Raw genomic sequence first — 14,496 nt, forward strand, 5'->3', positions numbered from 1 at the left:
CGGTTGGGTGTCGCAGCAGTCGTAACCAAAATTTGTAACTGAATGGTTTTGCCCTTGCTCAATCTGGTTCCACTAACTACAATCAGTTCTAGCAATTGATTGTACAATATATTATTAACATTTGATTGATTGATTTAATTGATTGATTTGATTGATCTAGCATTTGATTGGACAATATATTATTAGCAATCGCAATATTTATTTCACTGCGGAACAAACTATTGATTCACAGGTCGTTAAAAACACAACAAATAGAGTGGCTTAACCATTAGAAATGAAATAGGAAATATGTTTCAATTTTTTTTGTTCTGTACTTTACAAATGTCAATAGTTTTGAGTGAAACAAGAGTCTGTGATTTGATGCATTCTTTACAAAGAAGAAAAAGATGAATGTTTAGACTGTTTTTGCGCAGCTTTTGAGGGCGGCTATGATCACGGCTCTTTATTGCTATTATTTCTATTTGATAATCCTAGTCTATTTTTGTTATTGTTGTCTACAGAGACGTACACAAAACAAAGTACAAATAGTGTTGTACCTTTTCTAAATGGTCATATCTCAAAGATTAATGACACCCAAGCAGCCGGCAGCTGCTGCCTATAATGAGAAAACTAACCCATTTAAAGTCTATTGCCTTTTGCTAATTGGATGGAGATTTAAAAATGTTGCTACAATTCTAAAAGGATATACTGCTGTTCGTTACTGTCAGCAATATGGCTGGTTTTATCATCGCTGCCTATGTCTAATGTAATCTATTGAAGGTTTGTGGTCAGAGCGAGGTGAGCAGTAGATGTTATGAGGTCAAGGGATATTTAGATGGCATATAATAAACCACCAATGGTAATTAATAAGTAATTTTACTGGAAAGCAGGTGTAAACTACAGTAATGAGAAATTTAGTTTTTACCCGACTGTATGTATGTTGAAATAGATCAACTAGACATCACATAGCACGCCAGCATTCGTAGTCTTTGGTCCAAACTGTCAACTTGTGCAGTTTGAAAGTACAGTAGACCACCGCCCATTCCCGGTTACGGCATCTATTCTTATGGTTTTTTGCCGAAGTTTTTTCGACCTCATGTTACAACATTTTCCTTGCCATATGACATCAACAAAAATGTATCTCAAAATTCAAATATGGCAGTCGGCGTGCTGCATTCATCGGAGTCACAAAGATGCCAACATGCTATTTGCTGATATCCCTCCCACTATACCTGAGAGAGATACCATGGTATCATGCTGCTCAACATTCTTCGTGCTTCATAAATGCTTGACTTTTTATTAGTGAAATGATATCGAATTTATTGTGCATTTCATTATTTATTATAATATTTACTATAAACTTTAAGTTACTCAGATTAATATACTATTTTGTTACTAATTTTTAATACGTGGGAATGTATATAAAATTTTGATTTTTTTTTTTACCAGGGTTGTTCGCGTGAGATAATTACTATGGGTTCCTATTTCCCTCTATACAGCCTTTTCGCCCTACGATCCCAACGCCAGAACAAACTAATGTCATACGGCGAGGTCCGCAGCAATGCTATGTTTGTGATTGTTGAAAATTCATGACGTTGTGTGCTGTTGCAATCCTCAGTATTTAAGCTGCCAGGTAAGTAACAACACAGAATTTTTACATTTTGAAGACAATTTTTGTATGAGTTGTTACCTCTGTGAAGATATAATTATAGGCTGTTTTTCAAAGCTAGAAATAATTTAGGTATTCTAGTTTTATAAATTATAGTCGATTGTTGTGTAGAAATTAAAATAGATTAATAAACTAACAAACAGTCAATAGCATAACCTATTGCTATCGAGTTACACCAATGTTTGTTTGGTTGTCTCTATTTTATTAATTTACAATTTTGTATATGGAATCGTCTCTCATGTGCTTGACTGTTGGATTGTAGGCTAAGAATGCCAGATTAGCTTTGGGAGGCCACAACTTTCTAGCGGACCCATAGGATTTCCTACCAAACCTATATATACCAGGTTATATACCAAAATATATAACCTGGTGTATTTTGAACACCTCAAACGTATATATATCAGACCATATCGGAGGGCACACTTTTCCATTCATTGGAAAAACTAGAGAGTGCTTAAATAATATATAAGAAAACTGTTTTTATGGTTTATATTAATATTATTAATCCCACGAGCAAACAAGCGGAGCGATGTGTGCGAGTTTTTATGATAAATGCATGTGCACACAACTTACGAAAATTATTCATCAACAATGAGACGAACCCTTGGCTAGAAATTTCATCAAGAAATTTAAGCATCGGAATGTAAAGTCGTAAAAGTATAATAACGATACAAAACACATTTAAACCTATTTAAATATGTTACCAAGTCTTTGTAAATTGTCGGTATTATCTTTAAACTTACCTATCTGATCGGATTATACACAAATAGACAGATTTATTTGAACGAAAATCGCCACAAGAAGCTTGAAAAGCTCGGTTTAATAAAAGTTAAGACCGAAAATTGAAACGCCAATAAAGCCGTGCGACCGATTGTAGAACTATTTAGTAGTGCGTATTTGGTTTTCTAGTGAAATACGCACTACTAAATAGTTCTACAATCGGTCGCACGGCTTTATTGGCGTTTCAATTTTCGGTCTTAACTTTTATTAAACCGAGCTTTTCAAGCTTCTTGTGGCGATTTTCGTTCAAATAAATCTGTCTATTTGTGTATAATCCGATCAGATAGGTAAGTTTAAAGATAATACCGACAATTTACAAAGACTTGGTAACATATTTAAATAGGTTTAAATGTGTTTTGTATCGTTATTATACTTTTACGACTTTACATTCCGATGCTTAAATTTCTTGATGAAATTTCTAGCCAAGGGTTCGTCTCATTGTTGATGAATAATTTTCGTAAGTTGTGTGCACATGCATTTATCATAAAAACTCGCACACATCGCTCCGCTTGTTTGCTCGTGGGAAAACCGTGTTCATTTTACCAGTCTATGGTACTGTTTACTTGTAATCGAATTTATTCGAAGGTTTTTGTAATAAACGTAGACCGTTCGAGGCGTAGACCGATTTACAGGTACGAAATTGTGGTACACCGTTTATCAGCCTATGTTTTTTGTCCAATCACAGAAGGTTTCATTATTTAAAACGTTAGCCGAAATTCTTTACAACTTACGTACAAGCTAGGGCCAAACTACAACGCCCCTTCATGACGAGAACATTTTTTGTTTTGCTACATTTTTATACGAGTGAATGCTCCTACCCGCTTTCTGTTAAAGATCGCTTTATCAAAACCATTCAACGCAACCAATTTTCAAACTGTGTATAGTACACAGTAGCTTGCCATTTTACTTCTAATTTTGCATTTCAGAGTTATAATAAACATATTTCTTTATCGTTGTTGAATTACATACATTACAGTAAATTAGGCCTACAGCTTTATAACACTTTTATAACAGCTTTTATTTTGCTGCAGTTTGCAGAAATCTTCGAGACGCATTAACGCTCATAGGTTTTCTATTATTGCTGTATTACTATATTAACAATATTGGTTATTTTAATAATATCAGTGCATTTTACTGATAATATTGGCCAACATTGCATTTCTCCTATTGCAAGAGAGAGATATAAACGTAATATTTTCCTTTCATTGTTGTTGTTTGTCATGACCAAACACTTTTTAAATAAATTTTCTAAAAACCTATATAAATACCACAACTTCTTGATATTGCTACCTATGACGTTTTGAAATGTAAACAAAATTGTGTATTGGTTTTCTATTATTACTATATTAATAAAATTGATTATTCTAAGAATATCAGTGCATTTTACTTCTAATATTGGCCAATATTGCATTTCTCCTGTTGCAGGGGGAAAATAGAAACATATTTTCCATTCATTATTGCTTATTGTTGTATATAATAACACCCACACCCAGTACATTACAGCTACCATTGAAGTTATCCTATTGCACTGCAGAGCCATTTGATTGCTAATATTGCATTTCTCAACCATTAGTACCCTTTATTTTTTTGCCAATATTTCTGGCCATCTCTTTGGTCGTGGGCTGTATGACAGTGGAATTTCTAGTATTAGTATTATAGATTAATGTTTTATTATTATACACTAGTATAAATTATGACAAGCAGTTGTCAGCACAAACAGGCTATCTCTGATCTCCCTTAAAATATTCAAAGCTTATTGTCTAAGTGTGTAAATGATGTACTTATTTTAGATTGTTGTTAGCCATGTCTGTAATTGATGCGGAGAGATTATAATTTCAAATTACACATCCTATCATGGCTTGTTATTCCATGTAATATGGGATAATGAGCTTCAACAATGGTGCTTCATAAACGCTAAGCTACATTGAGATAGCTAAAGGCGGATCACTAAGGATCACTGTCTATGATAACAATGCAATAGCTTAGAAAGTTGGTCAAAGAATTATGGATTACATCAGAGACAATGCTTTTAATCGTCAATCGATTGTCTATTTGTAAGTTATAATTCATTGAAGTGAAACTTTCACTGTTGTCTATAAATTGTTGAATGTAAGTAACTGCAAGTGAATGTAAGTAAGTTGTAAGTTGTATTTATGTTTTACATGTGTCCTTGCTTTTCTAGTCTTCCCATTTCACATTTATTGTACAGGCTACAAGCTCTTCTTAATAGACGCTGTTCACAACAAGGACTCTTGGTAAAAGCTCATTCCAGCAAAATTATTACATCTATTTGTCAAATCCTCCATTATTTTCATGCCTTAGTTGATATACATCATCAAAAATGCTTCCATCGAATAATGAAATTTGTACTTTCGTGAATTTTTCTGTATCAGTTGATTGCAATTTCATCTACATCAGCAGAGTTAAAGATAAACCAAATAGTCGTCACATCAACGGACATACACATGCATGGTATCAGTACTGAGAGTGCTGAAAGCAAAGATACATGCTGAAGGGCATCTTTGTTTGTTATTATTAATAATTTTGTTCCTTGTCTCCTCCTGAATCTATTGTATGAGCCCCTGAATCATCATCCAGCGTTAAGTCAGCGTTTCCTCCGTAATTGGAAGCAGGTCAAAGTTAGTTGAGCTGATTATGTCCTTTCCTAGAGTCAGTGAGTACATGAGTCACCTGACTTACTTTTCTTTTACTTCTTATTTTCATGCGTCTGTGATTGTAAGGTCACACGGCTTTAATATGGGTGATGCATCATCTAAACCAACCACTTTAACCAGTTTTTATACAAGTATGTTTTAATATACTGGAGAGTTTATATGAATATCTATGAAGCTATGAATACGCATTATGTTGGTTCTTACAGTACTTAAATATTTTGTTACTGTGTGTTGTAAATAGAAGCAGGCCTCCTGATCCTGGAAAGTATTAACAACTTTCTATAAACTGTGAAAGCACTTAGGGTAGCACAACTCCTTTTGAACTGAATATTATTTTGAGGCTCCAAGCATGTAGAACTCAATAAAAAGACAGAAATAAAATAGATTAAATGGTTTTTTACACTATTTTTAAAAAAGCGATGTTTTAGAGATAACTAAAGAAACATAATAATTCCAGCACACTGAGTCTGAATGTCTATATTTGTTATTAATAGAAAAACCACCAGTTTTAGTGTGAAGCTCTTGTTGCTGAAGAGAAGAACCTTTCTTGTTTTGTTTATTTCCCATCCACAAATTTATAATGAGTGTGTCAATAGAAACTACAGTTCCATCAGCAGCTATTTTTCGTTTATCGACCTGGTTAAAATTACGTAATTATTTATCGACCTGATTGGAATGACGTAAGTATTTATCGACTTGGTTGGAATGACGTAAGTATTTATCGACCTGGTTGCAATGACATAAGTATTTATCGACCTGGTTGGAATGACGTAAGCATTTATCGATCAGGCTGGACTGACGTAAGTATTTATTGACCTGGTTGGAATGGCGTAAGTATTTATATTTATCGTTCTGGTTGGAATGACGTAAGTATTTATCGACCTGATTAGAATGGCGTAAGTATTTATCGACTTGATTGGAATGATGTAAGTAATTATCAACCTGGTTGGAATGACGTAAATATTTATCAACCTGATTGGAATGACGTAAGTATTTATCGACCTGGTTGGAATGACGTAAATATTTATCGACCTGGTTAGAATGACGTAAGTATTTATATTTATCGTTCTGGTTGAAATGACATAAGTATTTATCGACCTGATTGGAATGACGTAAGTATTTATCGACCTGATTGGAATAACGTAAGTATTTATTGACCTGGTTGGAATGACGTAAGTATTTATCGACCTGGTTGCAATGACGTAAGTATTTATCGACTTGGGTTTAATGAAGTAAGTATATAATCCCACTCGACTTCAAAGCTCAGAACTTTATTAAAAGTCATTTAACACAAACCGACTAGAATTTTGTAATTTTACGTAAGCTGGAAGTTACGAAAATCAGTTACGAAGTTACGGTGTATGATAAGATGGGTAAGCAACTCCTCAAATTATTTTGGGCCTTGGCTTAAGTTTTAGCAGGAGTTGGGGATTCGTATGATGTTTCCTTTTAAAAAAGACATGACTTGGGGTTTACTATATGGCAATGGACATATATTCTTTCTAACCCCTCTTTCAGATTTTAGCACTTTCTAAACTTTTTTCACTAAGTTAGGCATTTTCAGAAATTTGATTCTCACACCATTTTCAACTCACACGACTACAAACAACCAATATAAGTTGCAACTCTATTTTATTGTACATATCTGAACATATAATGACATATTATTAATTTTTATACAACACACAGCAATACATGACCTTAGGCATGGCGGTGAATTGGTTTATGACTAGATTAACTTCCCATCCAATCAAAATCTGGGTGGATGTTTTCACTTAATAATATTTGGGTTCTGACTAGTAACTCATTATTAGCAACTAGTGTTATAGATTAAACCAAAATGTTAAATGATGAAACCCAAACTCACAGGCACTGCAGGACATAAATTGAAAATTTATCAAATCAGACACCTCTCTGTTCCCCCTTGTATATTCGAAACTTCCCCTAGGGAGGATTTCCTCCCTGGTTGGGCACCCCTGACATAGGCTGACATAATCCAAAATAATCAAACTTTCCTAGGTCAAGACTATTGTAACTATGGTTTAATTGGCAAAAACAATAGAATATGACGCTAGCTTCAAGCTCGAGAATATGTTATCAGAGCAGCAGCATAAATGAACAAAATGAATAGAAAACTGGTACAAGCTTCACCACACAAACTAGTAACTAGTAATAATAATGTTGTGCTGCTTTTTAGTATGCAGTGCCTTAATAAACTGCCATTGTGTCATTGACCTGTCATTGCTATCAGGAAACTATGCAAACAGCTACCATGCCACCAGCTTGAATGGTGACCAGAGTTAATCAGACAACGCCATTTTTTTTTATTTAACAGTACATATTGGTGCTGTTTTGATACTATAATAAAAAAATTGCAAAGCATCGTGTTCAAAAATTCATTGCAAAAGCTTCGTGTTTTTAACGATAGAATCATCTATAAAGATGGCCGATAACGATAAAATGACGTCACGAAAAAACGAAGGGTTGCGCATCTGAATAATAACTCAAGCGCTATGTGGTGTCAGCTGCTAGTTATGGTTATGCTCACATAAAGTGAAAGTGCAAATAGACGTCTGTAATTGCAAAGAGGCCGACAGAATAGAAATGCATTACTCGTCAATTTGAACGTAATAGTCGGTATCAACTATCGTAATGATAGCAGCTAGTGACATCATTTTGCATACATTTTTCTTCTGCAATCAAGTTTTGTCGATTTTAATCTAGAACATCCTGGCAGTCAGATCACTCCAAACATTAAAAACAATTGCAATAGATAAAAAAAATATCGATACTTTCTGATGAAATCTGCAGAAAAATTGTGTAAGTTCGTCTTCAAAGCCAACAAGGCAGTGACTAAAAGCTTCCAAAATACCAACTTTGAAAAATCGTAAAGAATATCCAGTATAGAAACAGCTTCCATAGCAGTTCTAGACATCGGTGGAGGACCAATTTTGAAATCTTGAAAACTGTATCATTGACACAATCAAACCGGTGTCCTTTGTCTCTAGCTAGTTTGCTCTTAAGTCATGTCTGAGTAGCTTTATGCAATTTGATACCACAATTTCTAGTTCAATCGTGTGACAATCATTTCTTGATAGTTATTAATTACTCATTCGAGACGTTTTAAGAAGCTGGTGCAATATTGAGAGAGAAAAATGTGTGGGATTATTAAAGGGTATGAAGTGTAATGGGTTGTGAAATATTTCTCAATTTTAATCGAAGCTGTTTCGCACTCATTACAGGTTTAGCAGGTGCAAACAGACTATTAGTTTTGGTTTATGGGCTAGCCTGCGAATAGCCCAGGTTCGACACGAGTGGTTGTTTGAGAAACCAAACTATCAACAAAAGGCCTTCAGATTCTTCCTTTAGCTTTGGCATCTTTTTCATCTTGTTCTATGTTGAAACAGGTGATGTTTTAAGTGTTTGTGACGATTTATAACTATAGAAATGCCCGGTTTGTAAGAGACCGTTAGCAGCTCCAGCAAGATACTAAAGGCTGGTTCACACTATATCATCGTATCTCGTTGTTAATGCCACAATACTTCGGTGATCGTCGATGATAACATTATTCACACTATCATAATCCCATCTACATTTGCATCAGGAAATACTTTGTGATGTAATGTTATCATTTTTCCCTTTTTTAATTTTTTACCAAGAAGCCTCTTTGTTTCCGTATGTTTCAACCAAATACTAGTCTGGCAGCGACTATCATAAATGGAAATAAATAAATCACCGCTATCCGCAACAGCGAATTAGCCTACTATCGTCGAAATGGTCCACATTGTACAGGAGGCTGTCGATGCTCAGCGAAATAGCGAGAAAGTTGGACAGCTGCCAACTTTCCTGACGTATCCGCGTTGCTTCGTCGATGCCATCAATTTATGGTTCATATAGTCGACGATGAACAGCGAAGGAAAATGCTGTCATACCGATATAGCGTGAACCAGCCTTAATGAGCTCAATTTTGTCCTTTCTAAAGTAGCGATACAGATAGATGATCTTTTTGTGAACTAAATAAGTCTTTGCTTGTTTGTACTTACTTGCTGGGCGAATATTACTAAACTTGATGAAATTATACCTACAATAAAGGAAATACAAATATGGTGGGCTTAAAAGATGTTATCATGCTGATAATGGTCATAAAAACATTGCTTGTGGCACTATAAAGTGCTTTCAAATGTTCTACTTGTACTCTAACCTGCTAACAATAATACACATAATCTGGTAACACCGATACATGGGTGGGGACCAATGAGACTTAACCGCCAACCACCGTACAAATACGGAGAGTAAACTAGACAGCCTTACAGAACCAAAAACAACATCTGTAAAGTGCTGCACTATACCAGTGATGCACCATGGCAGTATCTAGAGGCGAGGTTTAACTTAAACTATAAAATGTAAATGGTTTAAAACTTCAAATCTTTAAATCTTCAAAGCGATTTAAACCGCCGTTTCAAAGGAGGGTACTTTTGAAATCATCGTATCAACAACGAAGTACTTCGTATGATGTAAACATCAATATTTGTATTATTGCACAAATCTTTGCAATTGGAGGTTGGATTTTCATCGTCTTCATTGGTGTTGTCCTTACAGTATTCTTATGCAGCTCTGTTTTCAACGCATGTGTTTTAAAAATATTTTAAAACACGTTTATTTAAAATGTCAAAACACATAAATATTTTATAATGTCAAAAACATTTGACCATAGACACATTTTATTAGAGTCAGCTGCAATATAAAAGATGCGCCCCGCCATGTCTAAAAGCGCAACAGGCTAACATCGAAAACGTGGAGTTGTGCAACAACTTCTTCGTAGCATGTAAACTCGTGAGCTGTGAACAATTAGGGGTTGTGTGACCACTCCTGCGTATCATGTAAATACGTCCTTCTCATTCCTAGGATCAAAACCCCAACTTGGAAGCTCAAAAATTTGTAGCGCGCAATACTAGAGAAACTTATCTATCGACCAGTTACTGCAACGAGATGGAAATGCTAGCTTAATCTGTTCTCACCTACTGGATACCATTTCCTTCCTCTAAAGAGAAGGAATCTGGTTCAGTGAAAGCCAGAAAGCGCTTCAACCTCCGCATACAGCTCTTTGGGATAAAACCATAGATAGTCGTAGTCACCTCGACTGACTGCAAGAAAGAGAGTTGTCTACTCTAAATGAGTACGGGTAGCAAAATGTCGAATAAAATATATTATGGAATGAGGGGTGTGATAAGTATTCCTTTAGTCTTATGAGCATCTTTAAACTTGGAGTTGTCCTCTACTAGCTGCTTATAGGGATAGGTGACCGCAATGAAATGTATATAATGAAACGTATTTAACAATGAAATGTATAAAATGATATAAAGACTTCAGGCAATGACTTTTAATGGTGCATCGCCATGCGTGTTCTTATCTCTTGTCAACGGCTCCTATTCAACTCAGTTATCAGTACTCAATCAAAGAAGAACTACTGCATTTCTTCTGAAAGTGTGAAGGAAGCGGGAGGGGAATTCCACCACCTCAGTTCACACAACCGTGTAGCCCTTGCACGAATTCGAATTGTTAGTCTTGTTGAGGTTTCATTTATTACACTATTATTTAGTCTAGTATTATTATTATGTATTATTATTATTTATTATTATTATGTATCATTATTATTTTTATTTATTATTTATTAATATTATTTATTATTTAGGCCGTTTTGGAGTGTTTTAGCTTAACTAATGCAGCTAAGATGATTGCTATTAGTTTTTTAATGTCACAAAAAAATCAGCAGGCGTAAAACAATCATGGCAGCATTATATTAGTGATATTTTAAAACAAACATACACAAAGTTTTAAAAGGTTTTATTAGAAAGTATTGCTATTTTCCTATCATTTGCATTTCTTTGTGTTTGAGGTGATTTGACTGTGTTTATAGATTTAAATCGACAAAACATAGTTGTGCTTTAAAAGCTCAGATGAAATGAAAGTGTGATTATGACGTCTATAGTTGTATTTTGGCAAAAATCGACAGAATAGAGACGCATAGTGCTGCAACTTGAACACGATAGCTGATATCAACTATAGCAATGATAACAACTAGTGGCGTCATGTCGCGCCTATGTGTATTTTTCTTCTGAGCGTTTAACTATGATGAAGTTTTGCCTGTTTTAATCTTGAAACATCCTGGCAGTCAAATCACCTCAAACATCAAAAACAATCGCAAATAATAGACAAATGGCGATATTTTCTGATAAAGTCTAATAAAAAATGGTGTAACTTGAATTTTAAAGAGTTTATAATCAGGTCACCCCTTCAGACAGATGAATAGCTAACCTTGATAAAGAGGAGAGGGCAGAGTCTTTGTTTGTTTATTACAAAACTAAATGATTGATTTTCTAGTTTATGTAAATAAATGATTGGAATACCAAAACATCTAGTCATGTTTCGACTAACATGTTGATGGTGTACCATCCCTACATGCGCTGTTTCCATGATGCAGTTAAGTTTCAAGTTTCCTTTATCGACAAGATGGAAACGGAAATAATGTGCTTAGATGTGCCCATTGTTAAGGGCTTGTGGATGAAGCCCTTAATAGAGCTTTATCCACAAGTTGGAAACAGCATAAACCCACAAGTCAAAAGAAATCTTTACTCACAAATTTTTGTGGAATGGCTCATGCTTGCAAGAGATGGAAACAGCACTTGTGAATGATGTGCAAGCTATTCTATTTTAAACATTTTCCACTCTTCAGTCATTCCTATTTCAATTTGAACAGTTTCACGAGACGCGCCAATATGATCTCTGGCAGAAAAATTCTTAAACTTTTTTTAACAAAATGCCTGCGTTAATCCACAACACAATAGATTCTTCTGATTGGTTGATGCGCTCTTTAACTTTTCACTAACAAGGTTTACCAGACTGCCCAGTCCACTCCAATATCTTTACTAGTTCGAACTCCTGAATACCTACACAAGCTCTCAGGCTTTTTTCTTTTTTTAAAAGCTCAGGCTATCAGCAGTAGCTCCAGCACAAGACAGGAGATCATGCGAAGAGGTACATGTTAGTCCAAGAGCACTTACAACACACAAGCAATCAATTGCGTTTCTATGTAGTTAAATAAATAACGTTGTAGGATGCATTAAATGTCTATTGAAGCATATTGCATGGTAACTCAATGTGTGCACAACTCCGATCCGCATCACCTACACAATGAAAACCTAATGATGGAGAGCTTGTGTGTCAGGTTAATGAGTGATGTTTTGGAGTCAGTTGGAACTTGAGCAGCAATACCAATGCGGCAGCAGAGACATAATTATGGGGACTTAGAATAGTTCGCCTTCTGTTGACTGCTAGTACCGATGTAGACACACAGCAACAAAGGGATTGCTTTGTTTGTGTCGGATGAGGTGGGTGTACGTGGTCGTATGCTTTATCTTACTGTCGGCAAAACTGCTTTGGTGTTATTGGTAAATTTGGTTATCAGTTTAGAGCTAAGATAATTTTTGAGTGTGAACACGAAAGATAACTGAATAGAATGAAACTATCCTCGAATGTTAACCATATCTGATTAAACTAAACTGAAACTAGCATTAGATGCACCTCTTCCGGTTTATTCAAACTAAACCTAAATCAAACAGTAAGTGCCACTGGATTATTTTTAAAGCATCATTAGGAGCAAAGGGAAATATTCATTCACGAAATAATAATCTATCTCTAACTCAAAGTCTATATGTTGTGTGTATGTCCAGCTATATTGATTCAAATCTAACAATGAAAAATCTGCATCACACTGGATTAGAACTTCAAGCCCTTAGTTCACAAGGTGGCAACATACCCAATTACACTACATGGGATACAATGTAGCTTAATTGTCAATGTATCTGCCCAATGGGATACAATGAATCCATAGGGAAGATACATCGCATTACATCGGTTAGGATATGCATTACAACGCTGTGTAGCTGTGTTACACACAACGTCACCCAAGCTTGCTCTCACAGCTTTTATTAGTAAGTTCAGCAATTTACTAACTTACTCAAATTGGCAACTACATTACCTGTCACTATTTATTTATAAGCATCTAGTCTTTAATGTAATCAGAGCCATGTCTGTCCAAAGCTAAAGTTGGGAAAATAGGTTGCATTGTACAGGATTTGAACTAGTGCCCAAATTACTTTGTAGACCAACACACTAACCATTGCACCAATCATTCACGCTTTGTGGTATAGAGTTATTGTGCATATAATTATTTTCTGTGCTTTATTGGCACACTTGACAATCTTTTGCAGCACCCAGGACTGTCAGGTCACTAGTATCTATGGAAGGTAAACTAGACCTCTCATCAAATACTCCTTATTATATCATTGAAACTAAACTTAACATATCGTTGAAACCCTTGATATGATATTTTTTAGAAAGTATTTTTGAAATGATACGTTGCCGTATCATTGAAATCAAATGATAGTATTCGAGCCAAAATTAAAGTGTGATTATATATTGTTCATATTCATCAAGGCTAAAGAGAAACTAGCATTAGATGTTTTTCTATAGTGTGACTGAAGCTGAACTGAAACCAAACAACAGTTAACATCGGGTCCTTCTTGCTATATCATTTAAACTAAAGTAAAAGCTTTCTATATTATAAAGAAATATTACAAACAATGATTGCCTAATTAATATATGATATTTGATAATAATATATGTCAAAAATATCAACGCAAAAAAATCAGCAAGATATTGAAACAAAAGCATATAATAAAATCTCAAACAAAAAACCTGGGTTTTCTTTTTTCCGAATGCCTTCAACATGGTATCTGACAGACATTAAGTTCTGACCCAGTAATAGACATGATCCTTCATTATAAAATAAATAGGATTTATAATTTTGTAATTTATAATTCAGAGCTATTAAGCAGCAAAAAAGACTATTATGATTCACTCAGTCTTTATTTCCTGCCTCTTATAGCTAGTTAAAACTTCTACACCAGACACAAATGCTGATAGGACGACTCCTAATTTGAAAGTATAATTTGCATATTATTCATATGCATACATGCATATTATGCAGATGACTTGTTGATAACATTTTTGGGAAGAATGTTTTTGTAATTTCAGCTCAAGAAATGATGAAACTCTCACCATTGAAAGGTTCTATATTAAGCAGAGTCTCATCTGTCATGTTCTATATTAAGCAGACTCTCATCTGTCATGTTCTATCCAAATTACAATCTATTCAAACTATTATTCATGCCAAAAATTGTTGTCGAACTCCAAAATTAATTAACTATGTAAAATGCAAATTGATTGCTTGTGCGTTGTATGTGCTCTTGGACTAACATGTACCTCTTCGCATGATCTCCTGTCTTGTGCTGTAGCTACTGCCGATAGCCTGAGCTTTTAAAAAAAAACAAG

Source organism: Watersipora subatra, chromosome 9 (genome assembly GCF_963576615.1).
Source record: "Watersipora subatra chromosome 9, tzWatSuba1.1, whole genome shotgun sequence".
Classification (NCBI taxonomy): domain Eukaryota; kingdom Metazoa; phylum Bryozoa; class Gymnolaemata; order Cheilostomatida; family Watersiporidae; genus Watersipora; species Watersipora subatra.